Raw genomic sequence first — 21,909 nt, forward strand, 5'->3', positions numbered from 1 at the left:
CCCACATAATTTATCATCATTTTATTAATGTCTGTGTTTGAATTTCTTGCTCTGTTCACTTTGGACTGTCAAGATATTTCAAGAAACGTTGTGTATATCTTTCCTTCCCTCATATCTTCTAGCATTTGTGGGGACAGAGGTATACTTTCTCTACTTAGCATTAGATATATGCTTACGTTATATGAACTATGAAGCTGGATTAATAATTTATGAGTGACCATTTCTTTGGAGGTGTGATTTGAGATAACTGTACTGTAGGAACTATACACAGTAAAGTTTTGAATATATTTACAACCTTTTTTTTTTTTTTACTCATTGAATACCTTGGGGAGAAATGTGGATTTTGTTTTTCTCACGTCTTATTGGTGACTAAGAGCTCTAGTAAATACTTGAGTAGATGAAGGTATAAATACACAAGGGGATGAAGAGATTGATTGGTACTGACAATTAGTTTGGGACATTCATATGCTTCATTAATGACTACCTTGATTTATGGTTCTTTATATTGGATAACAAAAATTATTCAGTATTTTAAAATAGAACTAATCCAGTATCCTAACATAAGTGATATGTTAGCATCATAACTAAATGGTTGAGAAAATACTTATGAAGGACCAACTCCCGGCATCTCTTCGGAAGTGATACCAACAGTTTACCTTCAGACAATCTGAAGATCAATATCTTTCTGAACATCTCTCAAAAGAAAAAAAAATGCATTGCTTCAGTGAAGAATGTTGTTTAAGCCCTTCAGTGTTTTCTGACTTAACAGCATGACACAGTTTATATATTACATCAGTGTGCCTTACTGTCAACTTCCAGTCTTTCTGCTCTGTCCTTGTGCACTGTCGTAGGTGGAGCGAAGCCCAGCCTGGAAATGTGGTCTGAGGTGATGCGCCCTGTATTTGGTGATAAATGCAAGGTCACTCAAGACATGCCTCGGGTTGACATGTAATACCTAATTCAGAGTTTCATTATCATTAAAATAAAAAGGCAGGAGGTAGTGAATAGGAAAAGGAAAAGTAATTCATAGCACAGATGGTGTCCTGGGCTTTCATATGCCCTGCTTTATGTAGCAAGGCCAGCTTCGACTGCAGCATCCTTCATGGCTACACACACTGACTTTGACATTTCACTTTGATGGATGCGTGGTCAGAGCTAGTGACTGCACGCTTTTTCATCTATTTGGCTGAAACAAATAGTCAGTTTTCCATTTTTATGTTCCATACTTTATTAAGAGTATCTCTGCTGATGCCCATTTACAGAGGAAATTAGCTGAATAGGAAAGAAATCGGTTTTCACTCATGCGAAGCAATGAAATCATAATCTCGGAAATCTAAGACACATGGCCTACATTGCTCTCATCAAGAGGCTAACAGCCTTCTGAAATATGACGTGGCACATGCACTGTTCTGAGTCTTCCAGTTACATACCTGGAAATACTTATGACCAAAATTATGCACTGTATTAAAGGCAGATGAAGTTCCCCCCTCATGTAATGCACATTTTAAAACATTTGTTCTCTAAAAATTTTTTTAAAAATTTCCTTGTTTGTATCTTATGATTGTTTGCCTGCTTGTAAGTGCACCACTTGTAAGTAGTACCCTCATAGGTCAGAAGAGGGCATCAGGTTGCCCCCAGAGCTGTGTTTACATAATGTTGTGAGCCACCATGTAGATTCTGATAACTGAACCGAGGTTCTTTCTAAGGTAGCTAGTGTTCTTAACCACTGAGCCATCTTTCCATTCTTTAAATATTAATTATTTCTAAAATCAATTTTGCTTTTTACCATTCCCCCTCCTTCTTCTGTATTAAAATAACTGTAAGAATATCTGAAAAAGCCATGAGGAATTATATTACTAACAATTTATTCAAAAGGCGTATAATACATATAATTCTATGTTTAAATATACATGTAGAGTTTAAATATTTTTTTTCCATCTGGGTTGACAGTGTTCCCTTCAAAAGCCAAAGATGGCCTAACAAAAACTCCTATATAAGAAACCCCTTTTCTTAGTTCTTGGTCAGGACTGTCTAAAAGACTCCTAAAACATTTACAGGCTATTGCTTGTATTGAGGTTGGGAAAAAAAAGACCATCGAAATGTCATGGGGATATGTTTTTATTTTAATTCCAGGTGTGGGATATGGGGCTGCTTCAGACTGTCCACAGCAGCAGAGTATGATTTGCTTTGTGTTCTGGCAGGGTTATGATTTTGCCAGCTGCAGATAGTTTTTGCAAGTGTGTATGTTTGGAATTCTGGGGACTCTTGGGTCAGTATATAAACGCTAGAGCCCTGAGAGGGGTGGGTACGGTGGCTGTTATTCCTCCTCCTGCTGCTGCTGGTTGCTGGTTGGCATTATCCTGACAACGAAGATCAAAATTGCCCAGAAGAACTTGATGTTCCTAATCAGCAGGAAGTAGTCAAATGATATCAACACCCCTCTAGCCTTCTTCCTCTCCTACCTAGTGTTGGGGAAGGGGGGGCGGTTGAAAGGGCTAAGGGTGGAGAAGGATGGTAGAAATAAGAACCCACAAAGTAGCCAAAAGTTCAACTACAATTGTTTTTGTCCTTGGTTGCTCCCCAGAGGTGGAAGGTTAAGTCCCTATTGCTGAAGACACCATGTACTTTAGACACAGGGCCCAGAGGCCAGTGAACTAGAATTAACCTGAATGCCTTCGTCCTGAGGACTAGTTTTCATGGTATGGGAGAGCATCATGCAGGCATCCAGAAAAAGGAGGCAACCAGTACTCATACCCAGCCATGAAACATATGAACCACAATGACCAGCATGGTAATGATAACCTCAAGGGAGACAGTAGTTATACCTTGGAGGTAACCACACCTCTTTAATTAGGTTTAAAACCCACTTAGCAAGAAAGAAACACTGCCTTGTACTTGAAACCTAGCCAACGCCTCAAGTCTAGTGAACTCATAATCTTCGAAGAGAACGTTCAACTACGACTTTACTAAACCAGCGTAACTCCTAACTACATTCTAAACATCTGTCCCTATGCCCACAGAGAAGTATATGTCTTACCCGTCATCAAAGAGATATCTCTTTGGAACAACTGATGGAGACCAATGAAGAAAGCTACAGTTTATTCAAAATATAAAGAGCAATCATGTGGTGACCGGCCCCAACTGACAATATAACTCTGTGGTGACCGGCCCCAACTGATACAATATAACTCCTGCACGGAAGGCTCAGGGATCATAGCCAAAGAGGGAGCAGAGGGATTGTAAACATTTACTCTTAGTTAACATTTTCGTATGTGTTAAGTACAAGATATAAGACACTGGATGATGTATGTAAAAGGCAAATGAGTCACAAGGTGGCTGTTGTTCATGTGTCAGGTCCATGATCTCCAGGCAAGGTATTTGTTCTGTTTTGTCTTCAGGCCATAGTGACCATAAAACCATAGTGACAAATCATTACACGCCCTGGATCTCCCGGCACTGTCCTATGTTATACTCATATACCTCACAGAATACTCATAGAAGACCTGTGGAATATTATCTATTATCTTAATGGCTTATTATTTTAGTACTTAAGAAACAGAGGGCACAGCAAGAACAGTAACATCTCCAACGTCAGACAGCTGGTCACAGCACAGAAGTGAGAACTGGAGTACTCTGGCTTTAGGGTTGGTATTTCTAAGGACTGTCCTAAACGGAATCCGGCAAGCTAGTGACTCTGTTTTCACTGTTGAGGAGGGAAGAGAGTGGTATCTGGAAACTAGCAGATCATTTTGTATGAAATTTGTATTCTTGCCCAGACTCTGTGGGAGGTGTTCATTCACACACCAAGCCAGGATGCATCTGTTTATAAAAGCCTTTTGTGGAACACTTTCTCGAAATTCTCATGAATCACCACAACTGAAAGGACAAAGAGTGGACCATGTAGCTGATCCTGTCTCTGTATGTCTGTGAGAATCTCCTTCCCTCCCTCCCTCTCTTACTCCTTCCCTTTCTCTCTCCCTCCCTCCCTCTTTCTCTCTTTCTCTTTCTATGTATGTGTGTTCCTCTATCTCTGTCTGTCTCTTCCTCTCATTTTTTGTTTGTTTGTTCTTTTTTTGTTTCATTTAACTTTGTTGTTCAAGACAGGGTTTCTCCGTGTAGCCCTGGCTATCCTGTAACTTGCTTTGTAGACCAGGCTGGCCTCATGCACTGCCTGCCTGAACCTCCTCTGCCTCTGCCTCTGCCTCTGCCTCTGCCTCTGCCTCTGCCTCTGCCTCTGCCTCTGCCTCTGCCTCTGCCTCTGCCTCTGCCTCTGCCTCTGCCTCTGCCTCTGCCTCTGCCTCTGCCTCTGCCTCTGCCTCTGCCTCTGCCTCTGCCTCTGCCTCTGCCTCTGCCTCTGCCTCTGCCTCTGCCTCTGCCTCTGCGTGCTGGGATTAAAGGCATTCATTCATTCACCACCAGTACCACCACCCCAATTTCCATCTCTTAATGCTTTGGGGGTGGTTTGATCACAACAGGTATTTTCTAGGTATACAAATTCTGTATTGTATCAAAAGTGTGCTATAGTTGGATGCTTTGACATGGCAGCCACTCCCACACAGACACAGGGTGTGATGGCAGCATATACATGAACTGAGCGAGATTTAGTCTGGCACCGGAAGAATTATGCAGCTGTCTATTAGTGATGACAATCAGGTGTTGGATGAAAATGTGGTTACTGGGAAAACATTAAAATGAAAGACAAGAAACTATCTCCCAGGGACTGGAGAGATGGCTTAGCAGTTAAGAGCACTGACTGATCTTCCATAAGTACCAAGTTCAATTCCCAGCAACCACATGGTGGCTCACAACCATCTGTAATGGGATCTGATGCCCTCTTCTGTGTATCTGAAGAAAGGGACAATGTATTCCTATAGGTAAAATAAATACATCTTAAAAACCAAAAAGCTGTCCCCCAGTATCAATTTTACAAGGAGCAGTGCTTCAGAGGATGAAATTTGTGGCATTTGGACTCCAACGAGCAGAGCTTGAATCTGCAATCCATCATTTTATTGTCTTTTGACCTTGGGATGACATTTTCTGTCCTGTCTAAAAATTGTGTCTAATAGTAGCTTATCTTAAAGGAGTGTCTGGTGAATAGTATATGTTCTGTATCCTTTAGGCACAATTGTTACTGTCATGAAAAACTTATCAGCTATATACTATTTATGAGTATCTAGTTCTTCCTGGTCTAGTTTTCAATTTCACACTCACTTTTTTTTTTATTGCTACAACTAAAAGTTTAAGGTGATATTTTCTTGATTTTTAATATTCTAATCAGAGTCATGGTTTTAACAAACAACATATGGCTATGCAGAAGACAGAATGAGATGAAACTACCAGGGATAGGATAATAGAAAAGCAAGCCTCCGAAGAATTAGAATGTAATAGTCGTGGTATGAATTCTCAGCCATGAGAGCCTGTAATATTCTGCTGTGTTTTGGTACTTGTCACTCAGCCCCTATAGACGGCTACTGTAAAAATTCCAGTCACACCAAAAAGAGTGGCTTTGTGGGCTAGCCTTGGCTAGTTATTTTGTCTCCTTCACTAGGTGGATTCATCAACATTTAAAGAAAAATGCTTTGTCTTAGGAGAGAGAAAATGGAAATCTGAGGACTGTTGTGGCTTCACCCTCCTCCATGCAGAAAAAGAGAAATGATAACAGGAGAGTATGGGTCGAGATTACAGAGAACTGACTGAAGCAATGGAGGAGGGAGTCCTGACAGGTAGCTGGGTGCTGTTTGGGTAGCAGGCTCTTCCCAAGACTGGGTTTTCTCCTACTTGGCTGATGCATTTGACAAGGTATTTAGGTTTGCCTAACAACAAAGTTCCAGGCAGCATTTGAGGCTTTTAAGATTCAACATACTTAAAAATCTTTGCCTCCTGGAGTTTATTATTATCATCTTTAATGAATATGTGTATTTGAAGGATATGTCAGGGCAAATTTGGTGGGTCTGGATGATGAGGGGCTGTGTATCTTTTGTGAAATTGTGTGTGTGTGTGTGTGTGCTGTTTGGAAGCCACTATTGGGTTCTGAGCACCATTGTGCAATGATCTGACTTGTATACGTAAGAAAGTTGTTGGAAAAAAAATTAAAGAGGTAGGTAAACATTGATGTGGAAAAACTAGTGTTGACACTGTTTTATATCCAGGAGTTGGGCATGGGCGAGAGAAATGGTTAGGCCATGGCTTTGAATTCAGGCTCAACAGAATTTCCAGAGACACTGGCTGGCACTTTTTGTGAAAGAAAAATCGTTGACAGCCGTAAGTGTTTTGCCCTGAGCAACTGGAAAATGGGATTTCAATAAGACAGGATGGGGAATGGCGTGGGTAAACAGGAGTTGAGAGCAGTGTATGTGGGGTTGAAGTGGCTCTGTGCTATCTGAGATAATTAGAAACTGAGTCTGGAGCTGAGGAGATCTGCAATGTGTATACATTTGGATTTCATAACAAAGCTGTTTAATGACATGAAAGTGGATGAGCTTTCCAAAGCAATATATAGAAAGAGAGGACAGGAACTTGTCCTTCTGGGCTGTCCTACATGCAGTGGCCACACGCTGAATCGAAGTCTACTGAGAAGTGAGCTGTGACATGGGGCAGGGGGGGGACCATCTGGTCTCTGGACAGGCAAGTGAAAAACGAGATTCTCCTCTCTTATGTTGTGTGTCTATATTGTTTATAATTTTGCGACTCTAAATTGGAAGTCTGCATGTCTCCCCACCTCAATCTCAGTGCTTGAAATCAAACCCAGAGCCTTGTACGTGCTCGGACCCTCAGCTCTAGTCACAACCTTGGAAGTCTATTCTTAGCAGTACTTCATGCTTGATATTATCAGGAATAAATAATCTCTGTTTCTCTTTGGAGATTATAATTAATTAATATAATAATAAATAATTATAATAATGTATAATGTAATTAATAATTATAGTGATGTAAGAATATCTACCGTTCATTAAGCAGCTATTGTATTCTGGGTTCTGACCCTGTGGTAGCTCTGGTCCTGCTGACAAGAGTGAGTAGGAGTAACTATCATCCTCAGAAATGAAGAAACAGAAATAACAAGTTGGTAGAAAAGCAGTTTGTGGTTATGTGGCTGCTAGCAAAAGGTCAGGTCTAGACTCTCATACAAGAAGGTGCTTTCCTGTTTCTTTTTTATTTTAATTTTAAAATATATTATTATTTTGTATATGTGTGTGTGAGAGAGAGGGGAGAGAGAGAGAGAGAGAGAGAGAGAGAGAGAGAGAGAGAGAGAGAGAGAGAGAGAGAAAGCTTGAACATGTATGGAAATCAGAGAATAAGTTCGTGGAGTCAGCGTCAGCTCTCCTGTCCAGCTTTCCATGGGTTTGGGGAAGCAAAGTCAGCTCGCAAGGCTTACGGACATAGCAAGCACCTTTCCTTACGGAGCCACCTTACTAGCTTTCATGTTTATATTGTTAAAGTTCTCCAGGGCAGTTTTGTGAGTTTTGAATGTTCTCATGTTTATAAAATAAAATAAGCTCATTATAGAAAATTACAAAATATATGAAAAGGAGAGAAAAAGAAAAATAAACCTTCGAACTTGTCATAAGAAGCCACGCCTTACAGTTTAGAGTCTAATATTTTGAGTGTTGTATCAAGCTATGGTCATGTTTTCTACACAACTGACAAGTACAATTTGTTTCTGTCCAATGTCTTTCTTTTCAATTACCAAAATACAAAGGTACTTGGATAACACTATACTAATATTTTGTCATCTTCTATGGTACATTTTCTTCATAACACGAGAACTCTTCTTTTGTTGGGCTTCATATTTGCAACTGTACATATTCGGAGTAAATAATTCTGCATTAAATATCCTTTCTGCTAAAGCAAACTTGCTTCACAACTGATTTTCTCCTTAGAGGACATCACGAGTGTACTTATTGGATTAAGGTGTGTGAATCTCATGAAGATATTAAATTTTCCTCATGTTTAGGCATGTTTAGCCCTCTTAGGAAAATTTGAGGGACCTCTCTTCTCAGCAGCAAGTTAGTTCATCATACAAGACATAAACACATGCTTGTGTGTATATGTGTGTATGTGTGCATACTGCATTCATGTGTCTATATGTGCATATGTGATTGTATAGAATTCATGGATAACTTTGAGCACTGGTTTTTCCTTTCCACCTTGGTTGAGACCAGATCACTGCTGCTTTTCTCTTATATCCCCCAGCTAGCTGGCCCGTGGGCTTCTGGGATTCTCCTGTCTCTGTTTCTATCTTCCTGTAGGGGCACTGGAATCAGATGTGCTTGCTCTAGGTGTCTGGCTTTGATGTGAGTTCTGAAAATGTAAACTCAGGTCTCCATACTTGCATGGCAATTCCTTTTATACACTGATACAACTCTCTAGTCTGTGCACACATCGCTAATACTGAGGTCTTGTAGGCACTGGGACCACTAGCCCTGCTGCCATCAGATGAGCTCATGCCATAGTGATTGCCCTTAGTTGAGATGGTTGCTTGCTAGCTCTCAGAAACTGTGCTTTTACTTTCTCTTTCACCTACTCCAAACCAGGGAGGGGATGAGGGCTTCTCTCCCTCATCCCTATCACAGCTCAGGGTCGGTTCTCCCATGCTCATGCTGTCAGGGTCAGCTCTACTGTGCTGACCAGATGAGGTACAGGGCCTGCTCTCCTGAGTCCTGTGGCAGGGAGGTTCAGGGAGAGCTCTCCGACTCTCATGACCCCCATCAGGGCTAGCTCTCCTGTCTTCTGCCAGTGGGTAGTGAGGGCAAAAGGGAGGCGAGGGGTTGTCTCTCTCATCGATGCCACTGCATAGCAGCCAAGAGGTGGGGCCAGCTCTCTCATGCTCACACACTAGGGGCTGGCTCACCCACAACTCCCATATCCTGGGCCAGCACTCCTGTGCTGCCCAGGTGAGGTGCAGGGCCCACTTTCTTGAATGATGCATCAGATGAGGAGTGGGGCCAGCTATCCTGCCTGCTGTAGATGACAATGGGTGAGAGGAGGCATCTCTCCCTTGCTGGTGTTACTGCCACACAGAAGAAGCAGGATCAGCTGTCCCATGCTCACACTCTCAGGGCCAGCTCACCTGAGCATCGGCCACCTGGGTTAGCTCCACTGAGCTCTCACCTGCTGCCCAGGTGACATGCAGTGCTGCCCAGGTAAGACATAGGGCCTGCTCTCCAGAGGGCTGCAGCTGGTGGGGAGAGGGGAGGAACAGCTCTCCTGCTCTCATGATTCCAAGGCCAGCTCTCCTACTTACTGCAGGTGGTGAGGGGCAAGCAGGAGGAGGGTATCTCTCCCTGGTCCATGCCACCACATGGGACATGAATGTTAAGGCCAGTTCAACCCACAACTTGTGTGGGGCCTTTTCTGCTGAGTGCTGCAAGATGCATAGGGGTGAGGTCAGCTCTCCTATTTTCATGGCCCAACGGCCAGCTCTACCATAATACCCAGGTGAGGGGTGGGGCCAATTCTGCACAGCCTTTGGAAGTCAATATTCCCTAGACCAGGGAAGTCTGCCTGGCCTTTGGTGGTGACAGATGGTAACAGACCCCAGCTGCTTCAGGGCTACTAACTAAGACATGGTCCCCAGTGGCAGCACGAGCCAGGACCCCATTACCCTAGGTGGCAGCACTGGCTGCTCACATCAGGCTGTTCCTCACTACCCTTGAGTCCCCAGTTCTGCTTCTCTTCATTGTTTCCACGTTCTTCTGTTTCTCTTTCTTTTCCATCTCTTCACCGTTTACCTGCTCCTCTTAGTGGTGTCTGGGGTCTCTGAGTGTCTGGGGTTGTGTCAGGAGTGGTCTCAGGAAAGCAACACCCAGTTTTGAATTATGGCATTGGGCAGAGGTCATCTCAGGCATGGTTGCACCCCCTGCCCGCATCCCAGGCCTGTGCAGCACAGGACTAGTAGTGATCTGAAGCTTACTTCCTGTCTGGGCCTCAGGGTACCGTTGTTCTGGTGATCATCTGGGCCTCGCTCCTCATAAGTCCTATGCCGAGTGGCACCATGCATGAGTTGTCTGTCTTGGACTCACTCCCACTTGGGACCTCTAGACCCAGATGGGGTTCTCCTAGTGTCTGCCCCAAGAGCCTTTTCTGGCCTTCTCAGTATGTACCTGGTGGTCATCTCAGGATCAGTTTTTCTTTTTTTTTCCCCAGAGAATGTCAGGCTACTAATCATGCAGATGTTCACAGGTCAGAACACTGAGAGTAGACACAGCCTCTGTCCTCTCTGCCACCTAGTGCTGCACAAATGACACAGCAGCCACACCTGCAATGACTCTAGGGGCAGATGAAATAGTTCTTGAAGGAGTGACTGTCACCTTCACTTTATAAAATGAAGAAACTAGGAAGGGAACAGAAATACAATGACCCACAACTAATGCACAGAGAGTGAGAGACCTTAGAACATGCAGCCCCAAATGAGATGTCTCCATCAAATTTCTCACCCCAGGGCTCAGGGAACTCTGCAGAAGATGAGGGAGAGAGAATGTAAGAGCAGGAGGAAAGAGGACACCAAGGAAACCAGGCCTTCTAAACCCAGCAGGGCCATTGCACATATGGCCAGAGGGGACCCCAGCACTGACAGGGGAAGTTGACACATGCCCTCATTCCTAACTCAGAAGCTATCTCCAATTGTTATCCTTTGGCAAAGGAAAAATTCGTTTTCTCCAGTGAGTCTCTTTGGGTATACAAACCATACTCAAGGGCAGGCCCCACACCCAGCGGTAGATGGCTAACACAAAATCAACTCAAGAGTAGTTTTGGAAGTGGTTTTGTTTCATACTGCTTTGTCTGGACATATGTTTACATCACAAGTCTTTTCCTTACATATTTAGTTCTGATTTTGTGTTTTTATGGTTTCTGTGTGTGCAAATATATGTGTCTCACTTTGGGCACTTAACGTCTGTTTGTTTTGCCCTGTTCTGGTTTGTTTTTATTTTACCTCATGTTATTTATTTATTATTTAGGTGCCTGTGTGTTTTTAAGGGTGTGTGTGTAGATTTGGGTGGTGGGGGATAGATAGGATCTGTGGGCAGTTGGGAAACTGAAAACTGTATATCAGAATATATTATGGAAAAAGATCCATTTTCAATAAAAAGGGGGAAGTGCACATAGTTTCATGGCAATGAGAGATAGCTGTATTGAATCCACATTGGAATTTTGCCATGCTTTTTGTAGCAATAAACAGGGTACTACTATTTGAATGATTCATTTTATTTTTATTTTATGGGTAGGTGTGTTTTTCCTGCATGTATATCTATGCACTATCATGGAGGGAGGGAAAAAAAGGAATTTGGATCACCTGAAACTCAAGTTATGGATGGTTGTGTGCTTCTATGTGGGTGTTGGGAATCGAACCCACATTCTCTAAAAGAGCAACCAGTGCTCTGAACCATCTCTTCAGCCCCTCAGAGAATTATTTTAAAGGCATATAATTGCACATAGTTTACAAAACATTTATTACAACTAACCACTGTGCACCTAGCAAGTTGCCATCTAAATAAAAGCAATAATATTCTAAGCAAAGGTGTTTTTCAGTGAACTTTAGTTGAAAGAATAAACTGAACAATTTAGACTTTAATATTATTCCCATTTTTCTTTAGAATAGAAACGCACAAGGATGCAAAGTTTAACTTTTATGTGCCATGGGTGTTATATAAAGGTGTTAACTTTGCCAACACCAATGGTTTTAAACTCAACCTTTAAATGAGGACAACAAAATCTGGTTTGAAAGTTTTCATTATGCCAATCCCCAAAGGTCCTTAATTGTAGTGGTTGTGCCACCTGCCTTCTGGAAAAGTTCCCTGCCAGAGCTAATTGTTTATTTTGCAATGTGGAATGCCATCTGACTGGGAGGTCCAAGCCTAGCACTGCTGGATATGAGGAAACCTGGGAGGATATTGGGTAAATACCTAGAAATGGTATTACCGGGTCATACAGCAGGTATTTGGGATAATATACATATGCTAAATAATTCTCTAAGGTGTTTTCCTTCCCCCAGAAGAAAATGGATGTGGTCACACTCCTGCACATGACTGGTCATGCTGTCTAGACTTTGGTCTTCTGATCTGTGCAAAATAACATCGTGTCATGGTTGTCATTTGTGTTGTGGAAGTGTTACCCACTTTGATATGTGGTTATTTACTGTGCATATCTTACTTATGAAGTGTCTTCTGATGGGTTTATTTGCCTATTTTCTGTAGGATTTTGAAGTTATTCTTTACTTAGAGTTGTGTATCTTGGAAAGGGGTTTCTTTGCCAGGTAATATATTGACAATATTGTTTTCCCCACAATCTGTGGCATGTGGATTAGTAAAAATCATACAATATATATGTATACAAACATCTATATATTATAATATATGATATATGATATATGATATATGATATATGAATATATAATATAATACATTGCATAATATATTATAATAATTATAATTATTATAATCATTATAATATATATAATATACTTATATATATCCAGCTTAATTTTGTTATTGGTTTGATCAATATATTTGGGTTAGCATATACAATAATAGGTTTCATTTGACATTTTAATGCATATTTGTTATTATAACTTTTTGTCATTCACCCCCTGTCTCCCAATCCCACTTCCTTCCCTCATGGCCCTTGCTGGCCTCTGGCTTATTCCCTACCTTCTCAAGAGATAACCCCTCTTGCTTTCATGTAACATGTGTTTCATTTTTTTCTCCCTTTTTCCTTTCCTTAAAAAGCACCTCCTTCTCTCTCATGAATTTTATTTTTTTTGCTTTAAAAACTAACTCCTCCCCAATTAAATCCAGTTTATGCATAAGAGAGTAAACTTGGTTATTCTGAATCTCATTTCACTTAACATGATGAATTCTGTCTATCAGTTTTCCTGAAAATTTAACAGTATGCACTGGCCCTCCCAAATATATAGGTATTCTGTATTTATTTCCACCAGTCCATCTTCTGCTGCAGTAAGAACAGTATGATGACATCTTGGGCCGTTGCCCCCGAGTACTTGGGATGTACACAGTCTCTCTGAGTAGCCTGTCCATCAGCACCCTTGCTTACTCCACAGCTATCTAGGTGACGGATGACTATCCCAGGATGGGAGCTTGTGTTTGGACCACTCTTACGCAGTCTACCCTACAGTAGACTATCACTACATCACGGAGCCTTTAGCACTCATCTCATTTCATCACACATTCAGCACTGCATCATCTCGTGTCATCACCAGAGGGATGTGGGCAGGTGAGATAATTTGAGATTTCACTTACACAACTTCTTTTTTAAAAGAAAAGCAAAAAGAAAAACAAAAACAAAAAAAACACATCATGCTGTCACTAATTATCTGATGTTGGATAATGTTTATCTATCACTATGACTATCTCTATTATACACATGTATGTGCAGGAAAAATATAATACAACGTACATATAGGGTTTTCTCTATTTCAGATTCGGTTTGGGAATGTCAAGAATGTATCTTGCTGGATAGGATGGGGCCACTGTATGTGGCCCCAGGAACCCTCAGAAGTGTTTCCAAAAATATATAAGTGTTATAATGACAAGAGTATTATTTGTTTATCTGATTACCAGTTGAACGATGATGGGATGGCAAGATATAAAAACCAAGAGTAGTTCTTAGCAAACCTGAAAAATATGTTCTTGTATGCATGGTAAGATATTATTTAAAATATGGGACCGAGTGAAGCTGAATATTTTAATCCAGAAGAGGAGGAATATCTTTTAAAAACAATTCACTCTCTTCCTTAGATTTTAACCTAAAACGATTTCTTGGTTGAAAAGTTCTCTTATGTTTTTGCAGTCTTTATTTTTAAAAAGAGAAAACAATGTGCATTCAATACATTTTGACTGTTTCTTTGAGCCTCTTTTGAAAAATTAAGTGTTGTATATCACCCCCGGATTGTACTATCGATTTCACAAACTATAAATAGCAAGTCTGCCTGCTGGAAAGAATTTCACTCTTACTTACGTTTCATAATCATTAGTTAACTGTGTCAAAACACCTTTAAAAATATTTGCAAGGGGGAAATTGACTGGGTGGGTGAAAGAACTTTACATCTTTAAGGATATTCACACCTAATAAAGCTGCACCACTGAAATGGCAGACACGTATGGAGGGATTATGTTGCTTCCCTCAAGATTATTTAAAATTATGCAGATCGCACGCATGAAAATTATCCATCTCCCTCTTAGTTTTCTAATAGTACAAGGATGAACTAGACGTAAAAAATTTTCGGTAGATACATAGTAGTTTTAAATCTACATTAATGAGCTGGAAGAAATAGAGGAGAGTCTCAGCTTTCATGAATTAGAAGGTTTTTTAATGTCCATGTCTTTTGCAAATCAGAAAGATCATGATCAAAGAGATTCTTTATTGTTAATTGAAGGATCAGAATATAAGCCCAGAAAGATATAACCCTTAAAAAATATATCATGTTAGCGATCGGCCTCTATTTTCATCACTGGGAAGATGGAGACAAAAGGATCCTGAATTAGAAGCCAGCCGAGGCTACAGAGTAAGTTCAAGGCTAGCCCAAGTTACATAGAAAAATCCTGTCTGAAAACCCCAAGCTCAGTGGTAAAGAGTTTGTCTAGTGCACATGAAGCCCTGGGTTCAGTCTGCACCACTGAAAACAGTAATGCGATACTGTTGTAGGCTGAACAGCTAGTCTCTAATCTATACACTGTAACGTACTTTCTGGCTCAAGCAAGACAGGAGGGAAATAGTCTGGAAAAAGGATTGAGAGAAAGCAGAGTAAACAAGAGGAGAAATTACAGAGTTATTTCTTCCTGCAAAATCCTTCTCCTCTTGTGCTTTACTTCTTGGTCTAAGCTGGCCTAGAACACACTATACAGTAGAGGTAGGTCTTGAACTCACAACACCCAGTATGCCTGACTCTTCAAAGTGTGGGATTTACAGGGATGGCCCCAACATGCAGCATTGTTCGTTTGTCTTTACAGTACTGGGAATTGAACCCAGGGCCTCAGGTGTCTAGTGGGCTCCCCAGTACTGAGCTGTATCTAGTTCGGTTTGTTTGTTCAATTCCTTTCAGGCTGTGGCATACCACTGATCTTTCTCGAGAAAATGGGAATGGTAGAAATGGCCAACGGGCTCTTCCCAGCTAGCTCCTTCCTGCATCCAATTTCAGGATAGTTCCATGGACCAGTACTGAGTGGAAAGAGAGTAACAGAACTACATACCAGTGGTTCTTCAAGCTGTTCACTCAATTCTACCACCCGGCAGCAGGGCTTTACAGCCACCACAGGCCCTCTTGGCTGATAAAAGTTTGTACATCCCATTGACCTCAAGGGTTTTGAGAGACAAAATATACTCAATAAATAGTAAAGAAAAAAAAAGCCGCACCGAACTTACTAAAATTCAATTAATATGCTCACTGTATAAGATGTTCATACTATAGTTTAAAACTCTACCATCCAATATGAGGACCAGTGGCAGATGTAGTCCTTTAAATTTAATTAAGTTGAAGTGAAATTAAGTCAAGTAAGTATGAGTTAAAGGTGATTGCGCTGAAACTTTAGTTTTTTAGGCCCACACGCCATGTTTCAGTTGACTAACCATCATGTGTGGCTGGAGAGTGCCATGTTAGAGCAATCCATAGTGCAGGTCTACTACCCAGAAAGTTTTATTGATAGCTCTGCTGTGGAGTATAAAACTTAGCCGACTTTAAAGACACAGAAAGCCATATTCCCTTTAACATTCTAACGCCCTACATAACAGACTTATTCTGTAGACTTTCTGCTTTAAGAGAACACAGGATTTCTTTTCACCTAAGTTTAAAACAGAAACATACGTTTTAATCTGCACAAGATATGATACCTCAGCAACTTGTGAGTGAAAGCAAGTCTAGCCAAGGAGGGGTTCCTCTGTTATTTTTTTTTTTCCCAGAAATATCAACTTTCACATGGTGTTAAAAATGGTTTCGGTTGGCTGAATCCAGACTATTCCCTCGTGGACATCTGCTCCCCTTGCGGGGGCATCCGAAGGACTCTTGTGATCAGAATTTCAGGTGGTCTTAGGTCATTTTTCAGAATGTATGGGGAAACCAGAGGATATATCACAAGGCAGTAACTGCCCATCCAGCCCAGCATGCTGCCCCCCACTGGAGCACAGACAGAGGGATCAAAGGACAGCATGCATTCCTCACAACACATTTAATTGTGCAATCCTATACCAGAGAAATGTTTTCTCTGACCCAGACTGGTAATCAGCTTATGCCTGAAAGCATGAGGAAGGGGCCATTAATTATACAGTGAGCTGGGTTTTATCCGGATCACTTTGGTATGGAAATGCAAAAGTGCCTTCAACTGCTGTGTTTCTATGCCCCTTCTACAAAAGTGGAACATGGAAGGCTTTATAACATCCTTATTTTGAGAAGAAAGAGTGAGCCCCTAATTAGAAATATTGTTGTCAGGCTGTAGAGAGAAAGAGAAAGCAGGGTGGGAATGGAACTGTATATTAGGTTCGTGTAGAAGGTATGTGCGTGCCTGCACCACAGGATTCTTCTCTTTTATTTACAAAATATGTAGAAGGTGTAGGGGAGGACAAAGTTTTCTTATTTTATTTTTTAATTTTTTTCTTGTTTTGTTTTAAAGCTGTCACAGTGAACCATGGCGTTTTAACCTTCTTTACCCCTAAGCAAACTGAGAACCTTCTCATAAGAATCAGAGGAAGGGGAAAAATCAGGAAGGGAATTCCATCCAATGTCTTGCCCTAGACTCCTTTAAATTTGGAATGAGTGGCTGCAATCAGATATGTTTGCCACTTATGAGAGGGAGAAAGACTCTGACCTTACAAGGGGCAGCTCCAATTGCGGTGAATGCCAACATGGTCCTACAATCTGCAGGCAGGCTGGCTCAGGCTGGTGGAGCAGGAGAGATGATGAACAGTGCATATGTCAGTTTCCGTCTGTCCATGCAGCTATCCTGTGGCCGGCGCGTCATGGTGGAAGTGGTCTTACTTAGGGGTAAGGGTCTTGGTCTGAAGTTCTGTGAATTAAACACTGCGTGTCCTTAGCTGGACAACTGGTCTGTATATTTCTTTTTCCATAAAACAAGGCTAATAAAATCCATCCTGTCACACTGCTCTAAGGAAAAGATTGTGTTTGTAGAAGCCCTGGTATGTTACACACCGTGGATCACTGTCAGCACCTATGGTTGTCATGAGCTGGTGGGCATCTTTCCGTGATAGTTCCCAGGTTGTCATGTACACCCAAATAAAACCTGCCTATCATGACCTACTTTCTTAAGCTTCTGCCTTCATCTTTGTGAGATGACAAATGACTGGGACAAAAAGTGTCCCTCACCCCCGGGGCTTAACTTTTATTCTCTCTGAGGACCTATATACTGGTTTTACATAAATGCTTTCTTCCTGTGCGTTCATGATTCTGCATCAAAATCAAGAAGCAACTAGAAGAGGAGTCCAAGGTAGAAGAAAGGAGGAGGTTGTAGAGAGGTAAGAGCGGTGGTCTGGAGTTAGGGGAAAGGTAAGGAGCAAAGGTAAGGAATGTCCGTGGATTGTAAGCAAGACCTGAGAGGAAAAGTGGGCTTTAAAATGAGGAAGGAATCAGAGGTTGACATCTAAGACTATTGGACGAGAATGCTGTTTATCATTGTGCGCATGCGTGTGCATGTGCGTGCATGCGTGTGCGTGTGCATGTGTGTGTGTGTGGTTTGCAGCTGAGCAAGTTCTGGCTAACTCCCACCCACAAATGTGTTTGCAGAGGCTGTCCTTGCTGACTGGCGTCCCCTCCTACTTCACCTTTGTTTGCATCCACTCCCTATTGATGGAATGTCTCGATATCCAATGCACCATAAGATTTGCAGTGTTTTGTATCAGAAGGAAAAGACAACATCAATAGTCAAACCATGAGACCGGTTTGTACATCCTGTGTGTTGCATGAGCTGGGGCTAAGGCCTTTTCCCCATGGGAAGCTGTGCCAGGAGACATAGAGCTAGAAGGGAAAACTAGTTGCTTTCTGGCTGTCTCATTAGCTGCATCCTGTAACAGTGTAGCTGAGAATATAGTTTTCCACTGGCCCAAAGTCTATTGGTCGGTGCAGGATGTCATTCTCAGAGCCCAGCATGCAGCGCTGTGCCCTTTATGAGATCATTCTGCAGCTCCATTCAGTGACTTAGGTTTGTAGGGAACTCAGAGGATCATGCTAATACATTCAAAGTGCTTCAGGCACTGAGAAAATTGGTGGTCTCCCTCCCTTCATGGAGTCAAAAATAAACACAGTGCCAAATTACACAGGAAGGCAGCACAATCCAGGGCCTTGTTTTATTTATTTATTTATTTATTTATTTATTTATTTATTTATTAAAACCATTAATTGCTTGGATACTTACAACTGAAATATCAAATGGATAACTTCGAAAACGTTTTGGGTCATCGCTCAGAGTACGTGCTTAGGCTGGTCACTGCTGAACTCGTAGCACAGTAACTTACAAGGGCAGGAGAAAGCAGGTGACTGAAGAAGGCAGATGTGTGTGAGAAAGTGACCTCAGTAGGTGACAGCTAGGTGGAAGTCATTAGGATTCCCAAACACCATGGGATAACCTGGACCACGTGTACTTTGGCTTACTTGGTAGCACTAAGACATTTTGATTTATACCAATCTTTAAGCTGATCCCTAAGAAGAACAGTGTTTGGAAGTTATCTGCCATGATAGCTAACAGGCGAAGCGAGCTTTAGGTATGTACGCTGTTCCTTCAAAATCTATTGCCAGAGCTCAGAAGTTGCTAACATGGTGTGTCTGAAAGCAATGAAGTCATTGCTATATTACTGTGGTGTGTACTTGGAACAGCACGGATTACATACCCTCTGCATGGAATATGATCCTGACATTCACACCAGTGGGGGGATGGAACAGGAGAGTCCTGTAAAAGCTAATGATCGAACTTCCTTTCCAGTTCACAGGGGCCTTTTGGAGATAGGATTTCTTGACACTGAAGATCAAAGCTTTGTTACCAGCTTATAATTGTGGTTTTATTACTTGACTTTTTTTTTTTTTTTTTTTTTTTTTTTTTTTTTTTTGCAGGGAGGGGGTAAGGGAGAGGCCTCATTGGCACCATAAAGAACACATTGTAAAAATGATGTCATTGAGTACTTATTCTTTATGAGCCAGGGATATCTGTAGCCCCCTTCAGTAAAATCTGCCAAGAAATACTTTTTATTTTTCTCTGGCTGTCAGAAGCACCGCTGAATTCTCCCTAGATCGTGAATTGTTAGGATGATTTTTTTTTACCCTCTTTTATATGACCAACACTTTTTATAGTGATTATACCGCATAATAGATGCTCAGTAAATCCTCTTGACCGATTCGTTGAATGAATGAATGTATGATGTGGGATGAACATACTTCACTGAATCAAGATTTTTAAATTTGGTAAGAATGATCTAAGCTGGGAGACCTAGAAGAACTGGAATTGTAACTCTCAAGTATCTATCTGTCAACAGTCACTTGTAGTTTTAGATCAGCACCCCAAAGGCTGCATCTTCTGAAAGACATTAGAAAATGTGTCAAAAGGGCCTTGGAAGGTCACTTTATAGGTCCGTCCTTCCTGTAAGTGGAGTGCAGAAGAAACAGAAAGTATTCAGCACTTTCTTGGAAGTCTTCCTTATGAAGCAAGATTCTCAAAGGCAGCAACTAAGAGGTTAAGCTCCTAGCCATATTTTCTGACTTCTTAAAAGTGTTTTTGAGAAAAAGAGGAGAAAGAGAAGAAGGAGGAGGAGGAGGAAGAGGAAGAGGAGGGAGACTGGGAGGGGGAGAAAGAGGAGGGGGAGGAAGAAGAGAAAGGAGGAGGAGAGAAGAAGGAGGGGGAGGAGAGAGAGGAGGAAGAGAGGAGGAGGAGGAGGAAGAGGAAGAGGAGGAGGAGAACGTGCAGATGTGTGTCAGGTCCCATGATTCTGGCCACTGCAGCTCTGTTAAGCTGCTCCACAGTGCTGTGATTCCATAAGGCTTGAATGTTGCCCATTTTCTTCTTAGCGCCAGATCTGGTAAAAGGCGTCTCAGGGCCGCTTTGGACAGATCTGTAGTTTCCAACAGGCAATCAGCAGAGTTCTTTAGGGAAAGCCAGTGGCAGTTTCTACCTCACACCTTGGTACATTAATAACATTAATTTCACTCAGCCTTTGTAATCAAAGAGTCCCACCTACAGACATTTATTTGAAGATGTCTGGGGGCCCACACAAGAAGGAACATAGTAATAACACTTCTTCTAAAGGAGACTGCTCCACGGAGAAGGTAGAGATTGAAGAGCAGTAATTACACCTGAAATGTTAATAACTGGATGGCTTCTCTGAATCCTTACAAGTATTTACATTTAAAAAGATAAAATTGCTTGAAAAATTAGATGAAGAATAAGAGCAGTTTCAGTGAAAAAAACCGGGCAATTTTCTTTTTTGTTGTTGATGTTACTGGCTGGTTCCCTCAGCAACTAAAGTCTTTGTGAGCCTGGAAGCTGAAGGGACCCATTATTATGCAAAGCACCCTGGAACAAATGGCCTTGTACGTCTCATATGGGAGGGGATTTCTTTGAAAAAAAAAAAAAAAAAAAGGATGCAGAAGAAGGAAGGGAGAAAGGATGGAAGAGTGAAGCCTTCAGTGTTTGGACTTTTCAGTGTGAGTCCTTGCTGTATTGCAGACATTATTCTGTAGCTGAGTGTTCACTGCATGAAGGGACGGAAGACACATAGAGTCATAGTAATAAACACTGAATCTCAGGTTAGGGTAATGGGTTAGAATTTTTAATAATTTTAGGCATATTTATCTTTACAAAGATCACATAGCAAATATTATCCTCAGAGTTTAGGAGAGTAGAGAGAAAAACATCAAACTCAAACTAGAGTTTTAAATTATAAGGGAATGTTTTGTTCTCTCTCTCCTCCCTCTCTCCTCCTCCTCCACCTTCCCACTTCTCTTCACCTTCCCCCTCCTCTTCTTCCTTTTCACTGTTTAAAGTAGCTTTATATTTAAATGTAATATTATGGACAGAGATGATGTTGGTATCCTAATGAAGCAGAGTCCCAGATGGAGAACTTCAGGTCTGGACTGTTTATCTGTCCATCTGCAGCCTTGCTCTAGGCCTGCTTGGGAGCTGGGTCTTCCTGAACACAGGCAGCAAATCAGTTATGTGTGCTTAAAGCTTAGATTCACGGTTTTTTTTTTTTTTTTTTTTTTTTTTTTTTTTTTTTTGTCTCAGGAAGGAGAGGTTTCTGGAGCATCACTCCCTCTTGCTCTTCTTCCCCTGGACCGCTGGCCAGAGACCAGCTGCTCTTGCCCCAGTGCATTGTCCCTTGCGTCCTTGGGACAGATGTGAGCCAGGCTAAGAGGGAAGCGAGCTGCTTTATGGGTATGTAAGCCTCCAATTCCATTAGGAGAACATTTCCAAGTGTTGATGTTGTTCCAGTGGCATCTGAAGCAGCAATCTTAGAGAACAGAACAAAATGGCCACCAGAAAGTAGAGAGAGACAAACAATTAGCTGTCAAGAGTTTTAGACATGAATGAGAGGAAAATAATCAAATTCCGTGGACCTACCACTTGATTGGCACTTCTCAGTTCTTTCACTTTGTGTTCCCTGCTGCTCACGGCACATCCAATTTCAGCCTGACATTTTGAAGCAGGTGCCAGAAATCATCTTGTTTCATCTCTCTGAATTTTAGTATCTCTTTATAAGGACTCAATTTATTAATATAAAAAAGTCAATTAAGTCCCCAATCAAGAATAATGTCTCCATATGTCAAATATCTAAGAATCACGCAACTCAGTTTTTCACTAATGACATTTTTGGATTTATTTTATATTTTACTTGAGTCAGTATTTAAGTGGGTTGGTTGAGAGCAACAGATTCTTAAAATTTCTTTTACATTTTGTTTCTTTTTTA

At 41.4% G+C, this 21,909-nt stretch overlaps 1 non-coding gene across 1 annotated transcript; it reads right to left on the minus strand.

The window, feature by feature from the left end:
- Nucleotides 1-10,145: 10,145 nt before the first annotated feature.
- Nucleotides 10,146-10,277, minus strand: LOC117716647 (small nucleolar RNA SNORA17). Its single transcript, XR_004607763.1, has one exon. It is a non-coding gene; the product is annotated as a small nucleolar RNA SNORA17 (small nucleolar RNA).
- Between the last annotated feature and the right edge of the window lie 11,632 nt (nucleotides 10,278-21,909).

This window comes from Arvicanthis niloticus, chromosome 10 (genome assembly GCF_011762505.2).
Source record: "Arvicanthis niloticus isolate mArvNil1 chromosome 10, mArvNil1.pat.X, whole genome shotgun sequence".
NCBI classification, from domain to species: Eukaryota; Metazoa; Chordata; class Mammalia; order Rodentia; family Muridae; genus Arvicanthis; species Arvicanthis niloticus.